The 21,512-nt window shown below is 39.1% G+C and overlaps 1 long non-coding RNA gene across 1 annotated transcript in view; it reads right to left on the bottom strand.

The window, feature by feature from the left end:
* Positions 1 to 21,235, bottom strand: part of LOC144306422 (uncharacterized) — a 68,455-nt gene extending 47,220 nt beyond the window's left edge. The window contains exons 1-2 of the long non-coding RNA XR_013373539.1: positions 20,914 to 21,235; positions 1,941 to 2,093 (exon numbers count right to left, since the gene is read on the bottom strand). This is a non-coding gene — a long non-coding RNA (uncharacterized LOC144306422). The remainder of the gene's footprint in view (positions 1 to 1,940; positions 2,094 to 20,913) is intronic.
* Between the last annotated feature and the right edge of the window lie 277 nt (positions 21,236 to 21,512).

A 21,512-nucleotide genomic window follows, 5' to 3' on the forward strand; every position in this document is an offset into this window, starting at 1 on the left:
TTAGTATCATTAGGCAAGCCTGCTTGAGTGTTCACTGTTACTTATTGCACATATATTCACATGAAGTTTACATGTGAAAACTTCCCATTGCAATGCAAGCTTGCCAGACACAGTCATTCCTACAATTCTGCCAAAAGTTTGGGATTTGCTGCCGGAAAGAGGTGGAAAATACTTGGATGAGACTCCATGAACAGGTTTGGAAGATGTTAAAGAGAATTGAGAATACACATGAAACACTTGATCCTGTCAATAAAATTATCTTTAACATAAATCTTCACTTTAAAGTGATAGAGAAATTTGGTTTTGTTGTTCTGTTTTCAACAATGTAGGTGAATGAAGATCTTTTAGCAGCTGATCTAGGTTTGGAAAGAAAGTTTTGCCTGGGTGTCTCCTGGTCTCTGACTGTTCACAACAAATGACGACACATTTTATCAACAGATTGAAAATGGTGTCATGAACAACCTGAACAAATCCAAAGCCAGCAACTACATGCATTTAGGGCATATAAAAATAAGAGTTTTGATACCATTGAAAGTTGGTAGGCTTGGGACAATGTTATATATTTCTTAGAAATCACAGTTGCTTAGACACAAAATCACCGTAATATTTTGGTATGGAGAAGGTTGCAGTGGGTCTCAGATTAGCATCCTTTATGGGGTAACTGATAAATTTGGAGAAATTTCATCTGCTTTGGGTTAGGTGTAGAGCATAATTTGTAATTTTGTTATTTTGGCTTCCCTAATCTACAACCTAATGGTGTAATCAACTCAATAAAATGGAGTGTGTTTCTAGACTTGAAATGAAACAAATCCAGTTCTCACTTCTTTCTTAGGCAGGTTTTGGGAATAAACTGAACGATTTTCAGGGTGTTTTGAGTTGAGCTTATTTTCATGGGCCCACTAGCTTTTGGAGTAATTTAAAGATTTTTAACTTAGGATATTTCTGCTACTTTGGGATTCCACTGGACTTGTTTTTATTTTTAAGAAAGGTAAAATTAAATCATGGAGTTTGAGCCACTCTCATAAACAGAATGAAAAATTACTCCCTTCATGTGGGAAGTGTATATTTCAGTTATCACTTGGAAATCCTTTCTACTCTGTTCATTTATTTATGGCAGTAAAATTGAGTTCTTTTGTTAAGAAAACATTTCTCACTATTTGAGAAGTCTGAAACTGGCAAATCCTTAAAGTAAACAGAAAAGGAGATCTTGAGCATATTATTTGTGGTTTTTGTTGGAGAATTTATAGTGATTTCAATTTAGAGTCTGTTTTTGAAAAAGAGCTTAAATGCTGCTATTGTGAAAAAATGACAACATATTTTTACGATCTTAATATTTATAAGAAAAGAATGGGTTCATATTATTGTTATCATTATTATTATTATTACCCTTTTACTGATGCAATAAATACTGAAATTTGGGATATAAAACATTTTTTTCAATTGGTATCTTCTACTTCCAGTAATGGTAAAACAATTTGAACAAACCCTCCTGCTGAGAACAAGTGAATGACGGGCACTGAGGGGGGCATTTGATGGGATGAGCACTGGGTGTTATGCTATATGTTGGCAAATTAAACTCCAATTAGAAAAAAAAAACGAGTGAAAAAGACAGATGAAATAGGAAAATAAAATCTTTAAAATTTTTGCTGTGAGGGCATTTGTTTATCCAGAGAGGGGAAATGAAAAGCAGAATCCCAGGGCAAGGGGAACACAAGTCAAAGTCTGGAGCCTACCCAAGGAGAGAAGTCTGATACATCCTACTCATATTTAAAGCTGGGAAATAAACAAGGGGTAGTGGAACGGGAGGTAGGTGGGGGATGAAGTGACTAGGTGACGGGCACTGAGGGGGACACTTGATGTGATGAGCACTGGATGTTATACTATGTTGGCAAATCGAACTCCAATAAAAAAAATATACAAAAAAAAAAAGCTAGGATTACCAAAGTTCTTCAGCCTTAAGGTCAAAGCAGACCAGAAGCAAGCCAGCATTCACATTGACTCACAGCCCATGTTCTCTTCCTCTGGCTGGTCTGGGGAGTTTCAAGACTTAAACTTGCATTCAGGTGGTCTCACACTGGGGGCTCCACATGCAGCTAGGGAGCAGAATAAACCTTTAGTCTGAAGGAAGGCACCATCATCCCGGGCCTCAAATTATATGCACAACTTTTTTTTTTTTCAAATTCTCTGGTCAAAGATAAGCAGGTACATGAGGAGATAAGACACCATGATCAACTGTCAGCAGAAACAACAAAAAACAGAAAGAGTCCACAATGATTTGAGTTATTACAGTCACCAGACACAGATCATGAAACGATGTCTAATAAGCTTGAAAAAGTAGAAGAGGAGCTTAAAACATATAAGCATCCAAAGGAAACTTTTAAAAGGAGTGTAGCTAATATACAAATAGAAAAAAAATATAAATGATAGGTGTTTAGGCTACAAATTTAGACTATAAAACACATACCCAAGAACTGAAGAATTCATACTTTTCTGAAGCACACCTAGAACAGTTACAAAATATATTCATATATTTCTGACCATAAAGCAAGTAATCAACATACTTTACAAACATAGGGAACATATTCTAGCAATCATGTAAAAAGCAACTTTAAAGAAAGGTAGACTAGAAAATCTCTACATATTTTGAAGTAAAGACCTGTATTTCCATATAACTAATGAGTCAATGAAGAAATTGTAAGGGAGGTTTGAAAATATTTTAAACTGAATAATAATGAAAATGCTGCATACATTCATGGGATAAAGTTAAAGACATGATTAGAGGAAAACTTATAACTCAAGATAAATATATAAGATAAAAGAAAGGCACAAAAGCAATGACTTAAGCATCAATCTATGAAGCTAAAAATAGAATGACAAATAAACCCAAGCAAAGGAAAGAAAGAAAGAAAGAAAGAAAGAAAGAAAGAAAGAAAGAAAGAAAGAAAGAAATTTGATGTAGATTTTTTTGTAGATCCCCTTGACAAGTAAAGGGAATTCTATTCTATTTGTAGTGTACTATTGTATTTTATTATGAATTAACACTGAAATCAATCAAACATTTTTCTGCATCTATTGACATTATTTATATGGACATTTGCTTTAATCTCTGAATATGGTTAATCATAACAACAGATTTTCTTATGTTGAAACAATCTTGAATTCCTGGGGTAAATCCAATTTGGCCATGATTTATCCTTCTTTTTAAAAAAACTGCTAGATTACATTTGCTAATGTAATCTTGTTGCATTAAGTTTATAGATCAACCTGTGATTTTTTTCTCTTATTTTACTATCTTTATTGAACTTTGGTATCAAAATTTTACTCAAATCATAAAATGAATTGAGAAGTATGCTCTTTCTCTTATCTAAAGAATCTGGGAAAATTGTAAGTTCTTTTTCTTCAATATTTTGTAGAATCATCTAGTGAAACTAAATGGCCTTGAGTTACCTTTCTAGGTACACTTTGGTTTACTCAAGCTTATTAACAGTTATGTACTATTTATTGCTTTTATTTCTTCTTGAATCAGTTTTGATGAGAGATATTTTTTGAGAACTGTGTCTATTTCATCTAAATTTTTAACTATGTCAGCATAAAGTTGATAATATTCTTCTTTGTTAAATATCTGCAGGATATCTTATGACATTGATTTTTCCATTGTTAATATTGATAATCTCAATCTTCACAATAAACCTATGAGGTATATTCTATTATCTTTACTCCATGAATGAGGGACTCAGGCACAGAGAGTTTATCTGTTTATGGAATGGATTGTAGACTTGAATCCAGGTGGCCAAACTCCACTTCCTTGACTTTTTTTTTTTTTATGGTAACACATAATACATTTATTTTTTAAAGTAAATTAAAATGCAAATTATATATTTCTCTGTTTCAACTTCTAATATGGTGAACATTGGCAGATAAACTTCACATAAACTAAAACTCTTCGGGGCACTCAATAATTGTAAAAAGCTCCCTGAGTGATTTTCAGTAGATAGCCAGGGTTGAGAACTGCTGCTTCAGAGTATGTTACTCCAGGTCGTGGGGGCTGTGGCCCAGGCCAGCAGAACCAGGTGAGGCCAAAAAAACAGGGGCCTCAGGAATGTTCAGAGGTGTCTACCTCTCCCAACCATTACATTCTACTCTTGCCATCATAGTAATGATACCAATGACATTTCAAAGACCTAAAAAATACTTTGGATAACATGAGCTTTATATAATTTTATATTTTTATTACTGTACTGTAAAATGCTAAGTCAACTAGCTGGAACACAGCTCTAAAGAGGTCAGTGCTCTAAAATCCATCCCTGGTTGAGCAAGTTGATTTTAACCAATTCCTTTAGCCTAAGCTTGTAGCACTGAGACAACCTTATCAGATTTATTAAAATTTCAGGCTTATGTTCACAAGAGGACTCAATAGAGTCCAGACCCATTTTTTTAAACTGACAAGCAAATGCATTTCTAGTGCTAAAACCCTGGACCAGGCCACCGTCATTTCTTGCCTAGGCTACTACAGTAATTTACGATTGGTCTTCCTTTGATTATTTCCTATGGAGAAATCATTATTTTGCTTTAAAAACAAAAAACTTTAATGTCATTTTCTTAATTATAAGCCTTTTTGGGGAACAACACTTTAAAATCTATAACAATGTTTTCTTTCTTTCTTTCTTTCTTTCTTTCTTTCTTTCTTTCTTTCTCTCTCTCTCTCTCTGTCTTTTTTTTATGACCAAGGAAACAAGTTTTGTCCTGGTCTTCCCAAGACACCCAACTCTTGAGAAGTTGTTAGGACTTCTGTAACAATGGAGGGAAACATCAGGACTGAAGAAGTGAGACAAGGGAGGGAAGAAAGCCAATAAGGTGACATTAATGAGCAGGCACCTTGGGCTTGACTCCACTGGAGGGCCTCCAGAAAACTATATACATAATCTGCTTCAGTTTTTCCCACGTGAAGGTGGGCTAAATTGGTTATTAATCTAACTAACATACAACTGACATTAACTGAGGTCTCCTTTTGAGGAAATTAACTTTTTAGCACTTCAGGCCAGTCCTGAACATAGACCAGACAAACTTGTGTGATTAGAGAAGAGGAAGAGGTTCATGGGTGCTTCAGCACAAAACCACTTGTGTATAAGGGAACAGTGAATGTCAACAGGAGTCCTTGAATGAAGCATCAACACTTGCACAGCTGTGGTCAGCTTCTGGCCTGTCTTAAGTTTATTCTAGTAACCAAATCTTCAAGGTGGAACTAATACTTCAAGGTGTATCTTCTTTAAAATACAGGAAAACAAACTTTAACAGTAGGATTAATAGAACACACACAGTCTCTTCTGCTATAGTTGGTCCTAAGGCATATAAAAGATATTTATCTCCATCTTCTATACTCCACTTTAGAGTTCTTCCACCTTCATTCAAAACTTCTACTAGCCTAGTTTTCTTGTGTAATAAGTAACCCAGACATTTACCCTTAAGAGGTTTGAACCACTGGTTGCTGTGCTTTAGTCGTGCCATGGTTGCTATAACCAGCCATTTATGGTTATCACTAGGCACAGAAGCACAAAAAAAATAATCCCTGAATTCCTGAATTCCTCTTTATCATCCTGAATTCCTCTTTATCTAGCAGCAACCAGAGATCTTGATGACAATCTAGGTTGGTTATGTCCACCAATATAATTCCTTTCTTTTCCTGCTTGTACATGGGCAGTAGGAGCCCAAAATGATAACTTTGTATTTAAAGGGTTTAATGGAAGTCTTGCTGTAAACTCTGGGTTCCCTTCCATGCACACCAGAACCTCTAATCAAAATGAATCTGAAAATATAGGGTTAGGAAGCACACATTTCCCCAAGTGGGCTACCAGGAGTGATTATATGAGAATCATTCCTTCCCAATTGTTGGCTCCGAGGCTCATGTAGTCTAGCTATCATGGATAATGTATCTTACAAGGGCCATATAATGGTTCAAAGTATATACTGTATCCCAAATGGTCATGCTCCATTTCAGGCTCATGCTTCAGCTGTGCCTTCAAGAGGCCATTCATCATTCAATCAATCTGCCTGTTTCTAGGTGATGTGACATAGTGTAGAAATGATAGATCCTATAGTCATGTGCCCACTTCCACACTTTGCTGCCTGTGAGTGACTGAGTGACTGAGCTGCTAATATTGACTCCAAGACTCATTGCGCTCATTCTCACAGGTCCTTCTAATATGTTCTTCCCTACAACTGCTTGCCTCTGACCTTTCAAATTTGCACAGCTTGAACTCTGTCCTGGCCAGGCCATTAATCAATGTCCAAGGAGCCATGTGTAGAGCCATTTCCACACAAATGTCATGTCCCAGTGTGTGTATGGTGACCTGTCCACTGAAAGTATTTCTCCTCTCCACCCTACACCAGGGCAACTCCTCAGTAGAGCTGTAGTTTGTAACTAATCCATGTTTTGGCTCACATAGTTGTGAAGTGGGGGAAAGGCATTTGTGCAATGGAGACATGTAGCAGTGGTGTCTAGACATGTTTGTGTAACTTGCCTATGCTTTTCAGAGCTGCTTAGGCTCAATTTCAAATGTACAGTTTTCACTGAATGATAGATTACTGCAGAGCCTGACCGACCAATCCTATAATTTGTTGGCTCTGATGAATCCCCTATTCATGATGGGTAGCTCCAGTCATGTGATAATTTTTTTTAAGATTTTATTTATTTATTTATTCATGAGAGAGACAGAGAGACAGAGACAGAGACAGAAACACAGGCAGAGGGAGAAGCAGGCTCTATGCAGGGAGCCCCACATGGGACTCCATCCCCGGTCTCCAAGATCATGCCCTGGGCTGAAGGCAGCGCTAAACCGCTGAGCCACCGGGCTGCCCAATAATTTCTTGCTGCTCCATAGCCAGGTACTCAATCTCTGTTTGACTCAACAGTAGGCCAAGAGCTGCTTTTTTGGATAGTGAATAGCTCTTTGATACAGATGGCAATAGTTTGCCCTAGAACCCTTGCGCTCTGTACTGAGCCTCTACCATTGAGGTTTGCATGAGATTCCACACACTGTTCTCCTCTACTATAGGTATTTCTATCTCTGTTAGGTCCATGGATCACATGACCCAAGTAGCAGGGAGGCTCATACTGCAGCCTGAACCTGCTGCAGAGCTATTTCTTGCTCTGGATCCACCCAAAACTTGCAGCTGTCTGAGTCACCCAATAAATAGGATACAAATAGAATACAGCAGAATTTCTAAGCATATGATATGCTGTTTCCAAATTTCAAAGATGCTTACCCAACATTGTTCCTTTTTTTTTTTTTTTTTTTTTTTTTTTAGTGGTAAGAAGTGCAAAGTGCAATAGCTTGTTCTTTACCTTAAAGGAATGTCCTGGCATGCTCCAGACCTGACAGCTCCTAGAAACTTTACTAAATCTCTGTAGTTCCCTACCCCACCCTCCATCATCTAGTAATGCACACATCTTACAAGAGCATAGGAAACACTTGCAATTTCCTGCTACCCAGGTCTGACTAATGTGATGCTAACAATATAGTGGACCAACACGATTTTCTGTGAAATTTCCAGATCATCAAAAATCAGTTGGACTATATTGTAACAGAGTTCAGAAGAAATAAAAAGGGTAAATGCATGAAATTATCTGTTCCAGGTTATTGGGAACTGCCTTTGATTCCTTTCCTTGACAGGCATACAAAAGAATGCATTTGCCAAATTGGTATCCACATACAAAGTACCAGAGGCTATATTGATTTAGTGCTAAATCTAGTAGAGATATCACACCTCTAAAACAATTGTAATTGGGGCTATCACTTGGTTAAGTTTATGATATCACCCCATCAGCTCCATGATCCATCTGGTTTTTGCAAGGGCCATATGGTTGAATTAAATGGGGATATGATGAGAATCGCTATTCTGCATGCTTTTACATATTTGAGGGTGGCACTAATATCAGACATTCTCCTTGGAATGCAGTACCACTTCTGACTTATTATCTTGGTTGAGGAAAAGAGGCAATTTAAGGGTCTTCTGCTTGGCCTTGGCCATTATTATGATTCTTACTCCACAGGTCAGAAACAAATATGAAGGTTCTTCAGGATGCTATGTGTATCCATCTCTATTATGCAATTGGGAACCAAAGAAATGACCACAGGTGGGTCCATAGACCCACTGAACTCACTGTGAGATGGACTTTAATCAAAACTCCATTAATCTGGCATCCATGAATCCCAACCATAACAAGGTGTCATGGTGGTGCTTGTGGTTTCATGGCACACACATCAGCTTAGATCTTAATCTGAAGATGTCAGATGATCTGGACATTCCCCTTTCCCAATTTTATATTTAACTAGCACCAGTCCTTTGGTGAAGACTATTGATTCAACAACTTTTGGTTCTTACTGTCATGTTGCAGAGTATTTCTTCTAGGAGACAACTCTTCCATCAATGTCCTGGTCAGGCCCCCTCCTTATGTCCTCTCAGACTAGTCTGGGCTTTTTAATATTAGCAGAGGTAAGATCCCAAGAAAGCAAGCAGAATCTCACAGAGGCCCATTCTCTGTTAAGTATTGTGACATTTTCTTTCTCTACTGAATCATTCCATATGCATACAATTAATCTACAATATATCACTTAATAAAATAAATAAATAAATAAAATAAAAAATAAAAAATAATAAATAAATAAATAAATAAATAAATAAATAACCCTCCATTGGTATTACTGTCCCCTCCAGTTCGTACTTCATTCATTGTTCTATCTTTCACTGTGGAAGTCTGCTAAATAGATTCTTACCCTTTTTTCTCCACTTCTTTCTTGATCCCAATTCAAGCAAGCACCTGTTCCTATCGCTCAATTGAAACTACTCTTGTCCAGATCTCCACCAGCCATTAGATGATGAAATCCTATGGTCATTTCTCTGTTCATACTTCCCTATTAGTGTTTGGCCTCTGTCCCCCAGCACTCATCATTTCTTTGTACACAGAGGCCATTTATTGTAACCACCTGTGATTCTCTCTCAAAGAAGTAAGCTTGGCTAGCTAGAAGAAGGCTAGAAGTTCAAGGTTGTCAATGTCTCCAGGAGCAGCTCTCAGCCAATGAGATCGGAGCTGGTACCTACATGCCCTATCTTCCCTCCCTTCTGGTGGGGTGACTCTGACACAGGTTCTATATAGGTTCCCAGAAGCTTCCAGTGGGATTAAGCTCAGTTTTCTGCAGTGAGAACTGTCTTATGAACAAACCTTGCCTAGACTCTCTTCCCTACACTGTCTTCCTTCCCTACTCCTTTCCTGGTGCCCCTGAGAATCACTTCTTAAATCAACTGCTTAAAATCGATTCCTTATCTTAAGATATGCTTCTGGCAGGGAGTCTGATTCTAGTAGATTCGTGGCAAAAATGGCTGCAGTTTTTCCTTCACTGTATCTCCTTCGCAACATGACTTTGCAGCTTCTCTCATCAAGAGATAAACACTATTTCCCTACTCTTTGAATCTGGGCTGATCTGAGTTGTTTTACTTTGTGGAATGCATCATAAATAACTAGTGTTCTTGTGCTGAGCTTAGTCCTAAATGATTGTTACATACTTTAGCTTGTATTGGCTTAGTGTAATATAGGGCCTATAAGACAAGGTTATGTTTATCTTATTTAAATACTTAGTCATATTCCCACTGCTTAGAACTAGGCTGAACACAAGTGCAGAGGGGCCACACTGTATGCTTGAGTGAAGAATTGAATATATACACACACACTGTAGGCTCAACCACTTCTAACTGGGAAATTTCACTTTTCAAGTTGGAATCCTGGAGAAAGCACTTTGAGTAGATTGGTGGCAACAGAAGCCTGTTGGGAGTGAAAGAAAGGAAATGACTGGAAGGATTTTGCCAACTAATACAGCAGATCACCCCCTTAACCCCATTCAGTTCTACCTCCACCTCAAATTTCACTTGTTTCCTATTCCAATTCCTAACTCTCCCCACCATGTCCTCAACAAACAGTTCAAGTTCTGTCACAAGTGAAATGAATTCGGTAACCTGATTGATTGATCTATTGATTGTCTCTGGTTCTTTTTCTAGTTACTATGTTTATTAGCTCTCCTTAGCAGCAACTCCCTGCCTGCCTCTCAGGGGGAGTGGTACAAAAGGGAGAACCAATCTTTCCTGCAGCTAGCGTGCCTGTGAACTCTCTGTGGGCGTGTGACATTACAAAAATAGAAGTGGCGGAGCAGTACTCTCAGTTACTTGGGATTGCAACAGAGGGAGACGTGAAATTTGCTTTTGCAGCTGTTCTTTACAAAATGGCTCCCATTGAATAATGAGTGTCTTGCTTTTTGATTAAAATTTTTTTCACCCCGTATTCGCTTCCAAATAACAAGGTCAAGTTTGTTCGCTTTGGTGACCTTGGCTGCAGGGTTGGCCAGTACTTACTGGCACGTCAGCAAATGCCCATCCTCCTTCTGTTGACTGCTTTGTCATTTATAGGGACTGTACCTGAGTACAGTGTTGGAATGATTGACATTTAGTTCTGAACACTATTTTGATTTTTTAGTCCGATATTTTCCAGTTTAACTCCTGTTGGAAGTGACTCACTTGTGGTTCGGTGGAATTTAGCTTCTGGCTCTGGTGTAGTAATCAGTATTTGCTATTGGTTCAGAATTCAGCAAAGTGTTGCTTTTTAATTTGAGTAGGGTTCATAGTTCAAATCTGAACATCAGAATTGAAATTGGTTTGCTTAATTATGTGATCGCCAAATGCTAGTAACCATGTACAAGAAGCTTGGTGTAATGCTTTTAATTCTTGATTGTGTAGACGTGGATTATAAATGTCATATAACGCTCCCTTACCAGATTTTGGGCAGTAAACTATATGAGAAAAAAGTTCACAGTATTTGAGTTACTGAATATACGCAAAGTCTTCCTGTCCAGTATACAGATTTGGGGACATTTATGACAGTTCACAAGTAGCTTAACATTGTTTGATCTAACTGAAGCATAAAGGAGGTATCTTGGTATAAGTGGGGAATGCAACTTTGAATTCCAGTCTCAGTCCCCGCACTAACTAGCTCTTGGACAAGTGCTCTTGCACAAGTGATCTTTCATTCTGAGCAAGTTTCAGTCTGCTCATTATTACATGGAGCATAATCCAACTTTAGGCCCCTTATATTTTTCAGGGTTGCTGTGAACTAGGGCAGGAACTGTGTCCTATTCAATTTGTAGCCATATTGCTACAAACACTACGTAGTTGTGTGTTTAACACTCAAATACATTGAGTGTTAAATGAACATGAAAATACTTTTAAAAATGTAAAGCAAAACACATCTAAATGGAATTATATAAACTGTTTTATTATCTAAGTCCTTCTTTCTCTTTCTCCTCTTCCTCCTTCTCCATACTATGAAACATGGAGATGTTATAGAATGATATAGAATGAAAAGTGTTTTCTTTTTTCAGAGAAGCTTAAAGGTTTTTTCCCTGACGTCCAGAACTAGTGAGACTCGTGGTTAGTACAACTCACATTGCTGGCTTTCTTAATTGTCTATTCATTCACTCATTCATTAACTCACCATACATTTCCAAGCACCTGTAGGGTATATAGTTGGTTTTATGACTGATATTGAGAGATCAAGATATGGTCCACATCTGTGAACAGGTTAGTTTTGGAGATAGATACAAGAGAGCCACTTAACTGTGGTAATGCACCATAGCCTGGCTATCTAATCACATCAAGAAAAAGTGAAATAGGAATTCCTTCCCCTGACCCATATGTCCTGCAATAGTAGGAAATCAGGAAAAGAGAGTAAAATTTTCTGTTTCCATGGAAACAGACCTGATCAGAAAAGCAAGAGATATGCATAGCAGCTACCTAGAGTAGAATATGGTTGTCCTGCAGAGTACATGTTGCTATGGAAGGCAAGAGGCACCAGCTAAGTGGCTGGACACTGAAGAGAGAAAAGAATAAATGTTAGGAATTATTTTGTCCATAAGACACTGAGATATGATTGAATGCTTTTTTAAAATTTTCTTTATTTATTCATTCAGACAGAGAGAGAGAGGCAGAGACACATGCTGAGGGAGAAGCAGGCTCCATGCAGGGAGCCCCAACGTGGGATTCGATCCTGGGTCTCCAGGATCACACCCCAGGCTGCAGGCAGCGCTAAACTGCTGTGCCACTGGGGCTGCCCTGATTGAATGCTTTTAGAAGCATTATTGGTTTGATGATGCGTAAAGAATTTGGATTTTTTTTTTTTTTTTTTTTTTTTTTTGGAGAATAACTCTATTCCCCAAGAGACACAAATTTGCAAATGTTATCAGAGACACTAAAAATCTCATGGAGTTTTGCTACCCTTGCTACCCTTGACATCCATTAAACTAGAGAGATATTCATGGATAGCTGACAAGAGGATGAAAGGGGTGACTTCCTAATGATGAAAATAATGACACCAAAGCAAGAACTGGCAGATACTGGGCACTCTCTAGGTGCCAGAGACTGTGCTAATTGCTGACATGCATTATCTATTTTAACCCTCAGCACAAATGTGTGAGGAATACAAAGCCTATAAAGATGAGGAAGATGAGGCCCAGAAAGTTTAAGAAAGTTGCCTAAGATCATGTAGTTGATGAGAAACAGCTAAAGTTTGAGTTCATGTCTGTTGGACTCCAAAGTCCAGACATTCAAATATTACATTATATACATATCCTGTGAGGTCTCTACACTCCAACCATTCCAACGTGAATCTCTTAAAGTACTATAGTACTTTTTTTTTTAATGAGTTTTGGTTATACCATTTGTCTGCATCTCCACAGAATCCAAGCATGCAATAGAGGAATATTGTAATAAAGGATTGTGTGAGGGAGATCACCCATGCCTGGGCTTCCTTCCCTGCATCGTATTGCATACAAGCCATCACCAGGCCAGCATCTACCATGAAGATGAGCAGCAGTTCTACTTTGGAGAATGGAATGTCTGTGGTCATTTTATGTCGACAATCTCTTCAAAGAAAGCAGAAAATGCACATGTTAGAAATGAGTCTGGAATTCCATTCATTCATTTGCTCCAGAAATATTTATTAGGGATTTACTGTTTACTGAAGATTCATAGAGGGGAACAGCTCAGAAAATCAGTGCCACATGTGTGCTTTAATAGAGGCATGCTCTGGCTGCCATCAGCATGCCCAGGAGGAGCATGGGATTCAGTCTTAAATTAGACAAAGGAAGGGGGAAATGCCAGGAAGCACTTGCAAGAGAAGTACTTAAGTCTTAGGCAGGAAGTAGGAGTAAGCCAGCGTGATTCAAGGGGTAGCTGTGGGACATTCCTATGGAAATAGCCAATAGGCAATCAGAGTTTGCCAGTTTCAAAACCTTTCAGCCATTTGATGATGAACAGAACTGAAATAAGACCAATGCACAGGTGTGGAGCTTCAGGCCACATAATCCTCCTAAGGGCTGAGGTGAGACCCTTACATTCTGTAAGATTTTTAATGCTTACAAACTATTTTATACCATGACATCATTTAATCCCTTTCAAGATAGACATTATTATCCTCATTTTTCAAAGATGTTATATGATCTTCCCAAATTCACACAGCTCTGACAGATGGGGCAACAATTTAAATTCTCGCCCCCACCCCCCATTCCAGGGACCTTTCTCTGTACCTCCCTCCAACTGGAGTAGAAGTCTGCCAAGAAGCTCCAGGCTTCTGAAATATGCTCTGAGGACAAAACATGCTACACCAGATATGAATGGCTATGTGTGGCTGTTGGGGAGAAAGTGTTGGGACGGATCAGTGGTGGGTTTGGGTAGGGGGTGGGGGACAGGTTTAAAGACCCTGGAGAGGAGGCCAGCAGTGGCAGGAACAAGAAGGACAGAGATGTGCCCAGCAGGTAAGATATCAGAGGGTCAGTCAAAAGGTGCAAGTGGTAGGGTTGCATAGCTTTAAATCAAATGCTGGAAGACTCCTCTAGATCTTATCAGCTGTCCCTCCCTACTAGCCAGGTTGCCTTCTCCTCTTCTGACCAATCAGAATAAACCCTTCACTATAAACAATCAGACTAGCTTTGACCTTGCTGAGATGATAGGAGTTATCCTTGCCCACAACTCCCCTAACACAGTTCTCCTCACACAGTGTCATGATTACCTGTTACTTGCCTTCACTCCTTAAATACTCCAAGTCCAGTACCTGGCATGTGGCGGACAAGTAAATATTAAATGAATTACTGAAAGGAACACAGGCCATGTTGAATTGTACCCCTGGCTAAAATAGGAACAGAGAAATTCGGGTTCATATATTGATTCTGCTTAATTTAATAAAAATGTATTAGCAAATTCTTAGTGTGGAAGACTCAGGAGAGTAGATACATGGTCCTTAATTTCTACAGAGCATCCGATATGGGTCCTATCTATACCAATTGAACAGTTGGCAAACAACTGGCCTTAGGGTGTTCTAATTGTCCTTAAGTAATTGGAAAATCAGGAAATACTGTCTTTCATGGAAACAACACACACCAACAGGAGATAACTATCTTCTGTATGTGCAGCCCAACACAAATGTAGTACCACCAACCTGAATACCAGCTAACCCCTAGGATAGACACTCACTGATAATTAAGGAGTGCAATGACAATGGTTTACAGTCTGATCCCTTTAAGAAATGAATATCTTTCAAAAGATCCCTCAGAAAACTAAAAAAATTTAAAAAACCTTTAAGAGCCAAACAATGAAATGTAATTATAAGCTGTATATTTGAGAATTTTAGATAGGAAATATTCTCGATCATCCTCTAAGTCAAAAATCCTCTAAGTCATTCTGCCAAAGGGGGTGTCCAGCTAATAACTGACTAATCCAGAGCATGGTAATGACCAAAATTAAAGCTAATCTCTTACTGGAGTCTTCAGAGACCATGGTTCTAGGAAAAAGAGAACTATTTCACATTCTTATTTAGAAAAAAACTCAGGCAGAAGGGCACAAGCAGTCAAGGGCAAATCTTTAGCAGGACCTCAGTCTGTAGGGAGAGAGTGGTAAGGCTGCCAGAGACTCCTCTCCAAGGAAAATGTTGGTGCTTCTCTGCTTCTTTGTTCTGGGTTCAGCAATATATCCCAGACCTGGTTCTCTGTTTTGTAACAAGATGCTTATTTTCTCCTCTTTGGAGTCACTAGTGTCTTTTTTTTCTGAGGCTGGCTGTGCATTCTATCTGCAGAGAAGTGGGAGCATCCCTGCTGGGGACTCCCTTGCCCTGCCTCTTGGGATGCAAGAGGTAGTACACAGACATCCCAGGGCAGGGTGCTGCCTCTGCCCTCCCCTGGAGCCTGGTGAGCTGCCTCACCCTCAAGTCAGTTCCTGCTAGATATTTTATGATGGTGCTATGAAGGGAATGCTTTATAAAACTCTCAGAGGTGCCAAGGAGCTGTAGAAAAGCTGATAAAGAGACTAAAGGGAGATTTGAGTGCTGCCTGTGGGGATTTGGAAGTTTGTCATGTGGAAGGGGAGCAGGGCAAGAAGAGAGGATTCCTGGATAGATAGGCAAAGACAGAGCCTTAGTATCATCTAGTGCAACTGCCTCATTGGACCAATGAAACTACTGAGGTGAGGTCATTTCCTTAGGATAAACATGACAGAATAGCTAAATATCTGCTTAAGCAGGCTGCTACTCCACCATGGAGTGGGTACCCCATGGAACAAAGGACTCCTCTTCATTGCCAAAATATGAACAAGGGTTAAATGTCACTCTACAAAGTGTGATAGCCACTTTTATATGTCCACTTGATTGGGTTACTGGGTGCCCAGGTATTTGGTCAAACATTATTCCGGGTATGTCAGTGAGGGTATTTCTGGATGAGATTAACATTTGAATTTGTAGACTAAATAAAACAGATTGCCCTCCACAATGTGTGAGCCTCATCCAAACTGTTGAAGGCCTGAACAGAACAAAAAGACTGCTCTCTCCTGGGTAGGAGATAATTCATCCTGCCTGACTACATTTAAGTTGCAACATCTCTCTTCTGCCCTAAGACTGGAACTTCTGACATTGGCTCTCCTGGTCTTCAGGCATTTGGATTCAGATTGTAGTTGACCATTAACTCTCCTAGGTCTCCAGTTCATTGATGGAACTAGCTTGCATTCCTTTATTATTAATGAGAAAGTGATAATCATGAATTTATTCATTAAGTTGACATAGAAATTCATATTTGACCAAAATTAGCTTCTCCCTTGCCTGTGATGATGTTAGTTCATAACCTCCTGAGGAGCTTCCTATGTAAAATCTGAAACCAGGTTGAGTGCAGGGAGGGCAAGAGACGAAAAAAAATAAAAAAATAAAAATATAAAAAAAAGAGGTTGGTAGGTGGCAGATTTAATAAGCAAGGGAACTTACATATGAGGCTTGTCTTGAGTGGCTGCAGGATGAGTAGATTTCCACACCAGGCTGCCAAATTTTAAAAGTTTGCAAAGAGAACTTAACTGGGTTCAATCATGTATATTATCTAGATGGTCTCAACACTACATCACTATCTCAAGGTTATGCCCTTGGGTAGTTTCTGGGAATGCGAAAGGCAAGCAGATTGCACATTCCTGGGACAGGAGAGAGGGTGAGGAGACTCAATTGCTGGCATCCAGCTCACAGGTCAACTGGTGGTCATGTCTTCTATAAAACACCCCCAACAGATGGCTCATAAACTAGGCTTATGCCTTATCTATGCAAGTCTTACAAACTAGCTTTGATTGGGCCCATTTTGGCTGATGACAAGCTACACTGTTTATCTCTTGTTCACAATACCAAATGCTTATGGATCATTATTGAGAAGCTAGGTGATTGAATAAGCGGTTGAATCAGTACTGAAACAGGGAAATCAGAGGGAAGGCTTGCCTGGAGGGTAAGATGGGAGCTTGAATTTAGTAATTTAAGATTGAAGAGATTGAAGAGATAATGAGATTTCCAATTAAATGCCTAGCAGGGAATTAGAAATATGGGTCTGGCAAGAAGTGTCAAACCTTAGGCACCTTCCTCATAGAGAGATGAAAGTTGAGACCAAATGAAGGAATGAAATATCAGAAGGAGGGGCACCTGTGTGGCTTAAGTATCTGACTCTTGAGTTCAGCTCAGGTCATGATCTCAGGGTCATGAGACCGAGCCCCTTGTTGGGCTCTGTGCTCAGTGGGGAGTCTGCTTGAAGTTCTTCCTCTCCCTCTCTCTATGCACTTCTCCCTGCTCACCCATGTGTTCTCTCTCTCCCTCCCTCTCAAATAAATCAATATTAAAAAAAATAAATATCAGAGTGAGTGAGATAGCAGTGAAAGATGGGCAGGGCTTAATCATAGGGAACACACATGTTTATGGAGAGAAATAGTCTTCATCTCAACACATCATTCTTTGAGTGGTTACTCTGTGCCAAATGTCATGTTGAATGTGGGATTCAGGAGTATAAAAGACAATTACAACCTCCACTTTTCATGGAACTTGTGGTCTACACTTACTGAAAAGATCAGGACATGCCAGTAATGGAAGACAGCCAGTCCAAAGGCCACTCATTTTAATCCTAATATTACAGCTTGGTGGTAGCAGAGCTGGAGGCTGACCCTTCCAGGATAAACATCAGTCCTTGCCATTCTGGGAAGGCACTACATCAGACTGTCCTTAGACAATCTACACAGATTTGAGGAAAGACATGGTACTTCCATACAGCACATCATATGGACTTCTAACTCCTCCCTCCTCCCTCTGAGAGCTCTTAATGTCAATGCCCATCATAAAGTACACACACATCCCAGAAAAGTCCACAAAGCACTAGCTGTAGTCTAGCCAGCAAGGAAAAGAAGAAAATTGTCTGACATTGAGCACATAGTCTGTGCCAGACACACACTCCCTAGATATTTCATGACTATTATATCAATCATTTTCTCTTTCATCAATAAAAAGAGTTAGACTCCCTTGTTCTATTTCCCAAACTTCTCTTAATATACTCCCAACTTAACTTATATAATTTTCCTTAATAAACTTACAGCCATCTTACATTGCTCTTAACCCACGTCTCTTTTTCTCTGTGCTCAATCTGGCATTGTTTTGGAGGCACCAAAGATGAAGATTTTGCAATTGGTTTATTGTTCCAATCTGTTGATTTCTTATTGTCTTCATTGTGTAATCCATCACATTAAGTAACTTTCTAAACTTCAACAGCATCCAAAAATGTGAATAGCATATGAGCAAGGTCCTTATTCGAAATACTATTAAATTTTAATAGGACTACATCCCTATACACTCCAATGTAGAGATTTCTGAGGAACTGGCTGAGAAACTAAGCTGTAAATATTGAGGATACATTTTCAAGGAGTGAGGTGGTTAGCAGTGCCAAAGGAAGCAGGGAGTTTGACCTGTAAGGTACCTGAGAAGATCTAAAGAGTAATTGCATGAAAATGGGTGGCTCAGATGGTTCATACTGCAGCCAGTAAAGGCAAGAACAGGCAGAGATGAAGTAAAGGTAACTTTGGTGCACCAAAGAGTCCCTTTAATGTGAACCCACCCATTAACGTGACTTCCTGCCACATATGTGTACAGGTTTTAGACAGAAGCTAGTTCTTTAAATGTTTTGAATTATTTGAAAGATTTCTACTACATGCAAAGTACTCCCAATTAATAAAAGTGGTGTTATTTTTCATCACCAATTTTATTCTTGCTATAATGAAACCACTTTAAAAGGGAATGAGGGGGGCCTGAGTGGTGTAGTCGGTTAAGCGGCCAACTCTTGATTTCAGCTCAAGTCATGATCTCAAGGTCTTGAGATCAAGCCCCACATTGGGCTCCTGCTCAGCATGGAGTCTGCTTGCCATTCTTTCTCTCTCTTGCCCTATGCTCCTCCCCCCCCCCATTTCATGCTCTCTCTTTCTCTCTCTCTCAATAAATAAACATATTTTTTTAAAGTAGGGAATGAGATTGAGGGAGCAAGGCAAACTCAATTATCTTCATCTTGGTTTGTTGTTCTAGAATAGGCTCTATTCTTTTATAAAAGAAGAGCAAGCATTTTCAGAATCTAATTTCTTATTTGCTTGCTTACTATTCAGCTTATTCATAGTTTTTCTTTATGGAGGAAAAGCAGTGAAACAACGAACAGGAAATTTCACCACACTGCAGCAACTGCAAAAAATGATTGTTTTAGCAAGAAACTACACACTCACACTAACCACAATCCCAGGCCTTCCCCTTCATTTCCTTTGCAGAATGATTGTCTAGAAACGACAAGACAGCACAGAGAATAAGGACAGACAGTAATTCTTTCATATTTTTAAACCTTAAACATCACCCCTTAATAAGAATAATGAAAGTAAATAGATTGATGATTAAAATAACATTTTTGACCATTGCTATATGATAGCCTTGTTAAAAACTATACATGTTTTTGACTATTTCATTTTCATAACTCCAGGAGGTTCATATGTTTGTCATCTTTATGGGATAATAATGAATGGCACTAGAAAGTGGATGCCAGAGACCCAGTTAATCGTAATGTTATATTGTCTGTACTTAACACACCATACTCTCTAAGCATGGAGAATATATATACCCTCTGCAAGTATCTGGTGAATGAATGAATAATAAATGACTGAGTATCAAGAACAAGGGAGAAGAATACAGCTTAGAAATAAGTTCTATTAAGTACACAAGCAGATTGTATCTGTGAAATAATAAATAAGGAAATCAGGCACAAACCTGGCAGATATATTACTGTGAATCAACTAATAATAGCAATTCAGATAGGAATATTACTCAGTCATCAAAAAATTAAATCTTGCCATTTATTATGCTAGGCAAAATAAGTCAATAAGAGAAGGACAATTTTTATATGATTTTACTTATGTGTGGAATTTAAAAAACAAAACAGAGGAGCATAGAGAAAGGGAGGGAAAAATAAAACAAGATGAAATCAGAGAGGGAGATAAGCCAAAAGACCTTTTTTTAAAAAATATTTTATTTATTTATTCATGAGAGACAGAAAGAGAGAGAGAGAGAGAGAGAGGGAGCCAGAGACACAGGCAGAGGGAGAAGCAGACTCTATGCAGGGAGCCTGAAGGGGGGGACTCGATCCCGGGTCTCCAGGATCAGGCTCTGGGCTGAAGGCGGCGTTAAACCACTGAGCCACCCAGGCTGCCCCCAAAAGAGACTTTTAACCATAGGAAACAGAGAGTTGCTGGAGGGAAGTTGGGTGGGAGGATGGGGTAACTGGGTGACGGGCATTATTAAGGAGGGCACATGACGTAATGAGCACTGGGTGTTACATGTAACTGATGAATCACTGAACTCTACCTCTGAAACTAATAATGCACTATATGTTAATTAATTGAATGAAAATAGAATAGAATAAAAATACAGTAATACAAATGAAACATATCCTGTAACCAGTGATCTTTTGTCATTAGACCAAATCCAAGTATGTGGCAAGGGCCATAGGGCAAAGAAATAGTTACATTTCACAACCAATGGTCAGCAGTAGAAGAGTTGAGACAGTGGTTATTTAGAAACAATCTAGTAGAACTTTTTTGCAAAGTTGGAAATGTTCTATATGTTCTTGTTCAACAAGGTAGCTGCTAGCTGCATGTGACCACTGAGTACTTGGTATGTGGCTAGTGTAACTGAGGAACTGGATTTTAATTTTTTTAATTAATTTAAAATTAAATTAAAACATTAGGCTAATCACCACTGTACTAGACAGTGTAGAGACTGAGAATACAATGATCTTTTCCCAGAATCATGTTGTCTATTAAAAAAAAAAGACACCTTGGTATATTAATTTAGCAGCAAACCTGAGCTTGAGAGCCATAGGATTTTTCTCATTCTGGCTAAAAGAAGTAGAGCTGTCTACACTAAAATGCCCAATCCTGAATGAAAAGGGGGAAACAATACAATACTTCCAAATTAAACATCATCTGAAACCAGGAAAAGGGAATTAAGACACTGACCTGCTTGCCAGGGTGAGGATCCTGGGGTTCAGTGGGGAATGACCATGTGGAAATCACTGGGCAGTTGGTATCATCTCACTGCAGATGATCCACAGCTAAAAAGAGGTGAACTTGCAAATGCAGCTCTTGGTCAGCCAGTCAGACTTGGTAATGATAAAAGGAGTGGTCACTCCTACCAGCTTTGAAGTGAAGGCTGTCAGAAACACAACTTGTTAGAGAAAAAGAAAGAGACCCTGGAGAAAAAGAGGGGGACTTTATTGTACCAAGTCTCCTCAACAGCCCTTTGCTGTTGTACCTGGGTTGCCCTGTGCACCTGCTCTTCTGGTTCCCTGCCCTTTCTTCACTTCCTTCCTTCTCTGTTGCAGGAATAAAAGTGTTTCTGGCCCAACTTCAAGCTATGTCCTGGCCAGGGACGACTGACTGCAAGCAAGCTCATTTCTTGGGGAGACCTGTAGGAGGGTAGAGATCATTGTGTCCCCTGTGTGTCAGGAAGCATGATCACCAGGTAGTGTGCTGCCATGAGAGACCTTCAGTAAGTTGAAAGCCTGGCATTACTGCAGCAATGACAGACCCAGAAGTGGAGTGGGCAGCCCAGGAAG

Source organism: Canis aureus, chromosome 37, assembly GCF_053574225.1.
Source record: "Canis aureus isolate CA01 chromosome 37, VMU_Caureus_v.1.0, whole genome shotgun sequence".
NCBI classification, from domain to species: Eukaryota; Metazoa; Chordata; class Mammalia; order Carnivora; family Canidae; genus Canis; species Canis aureus.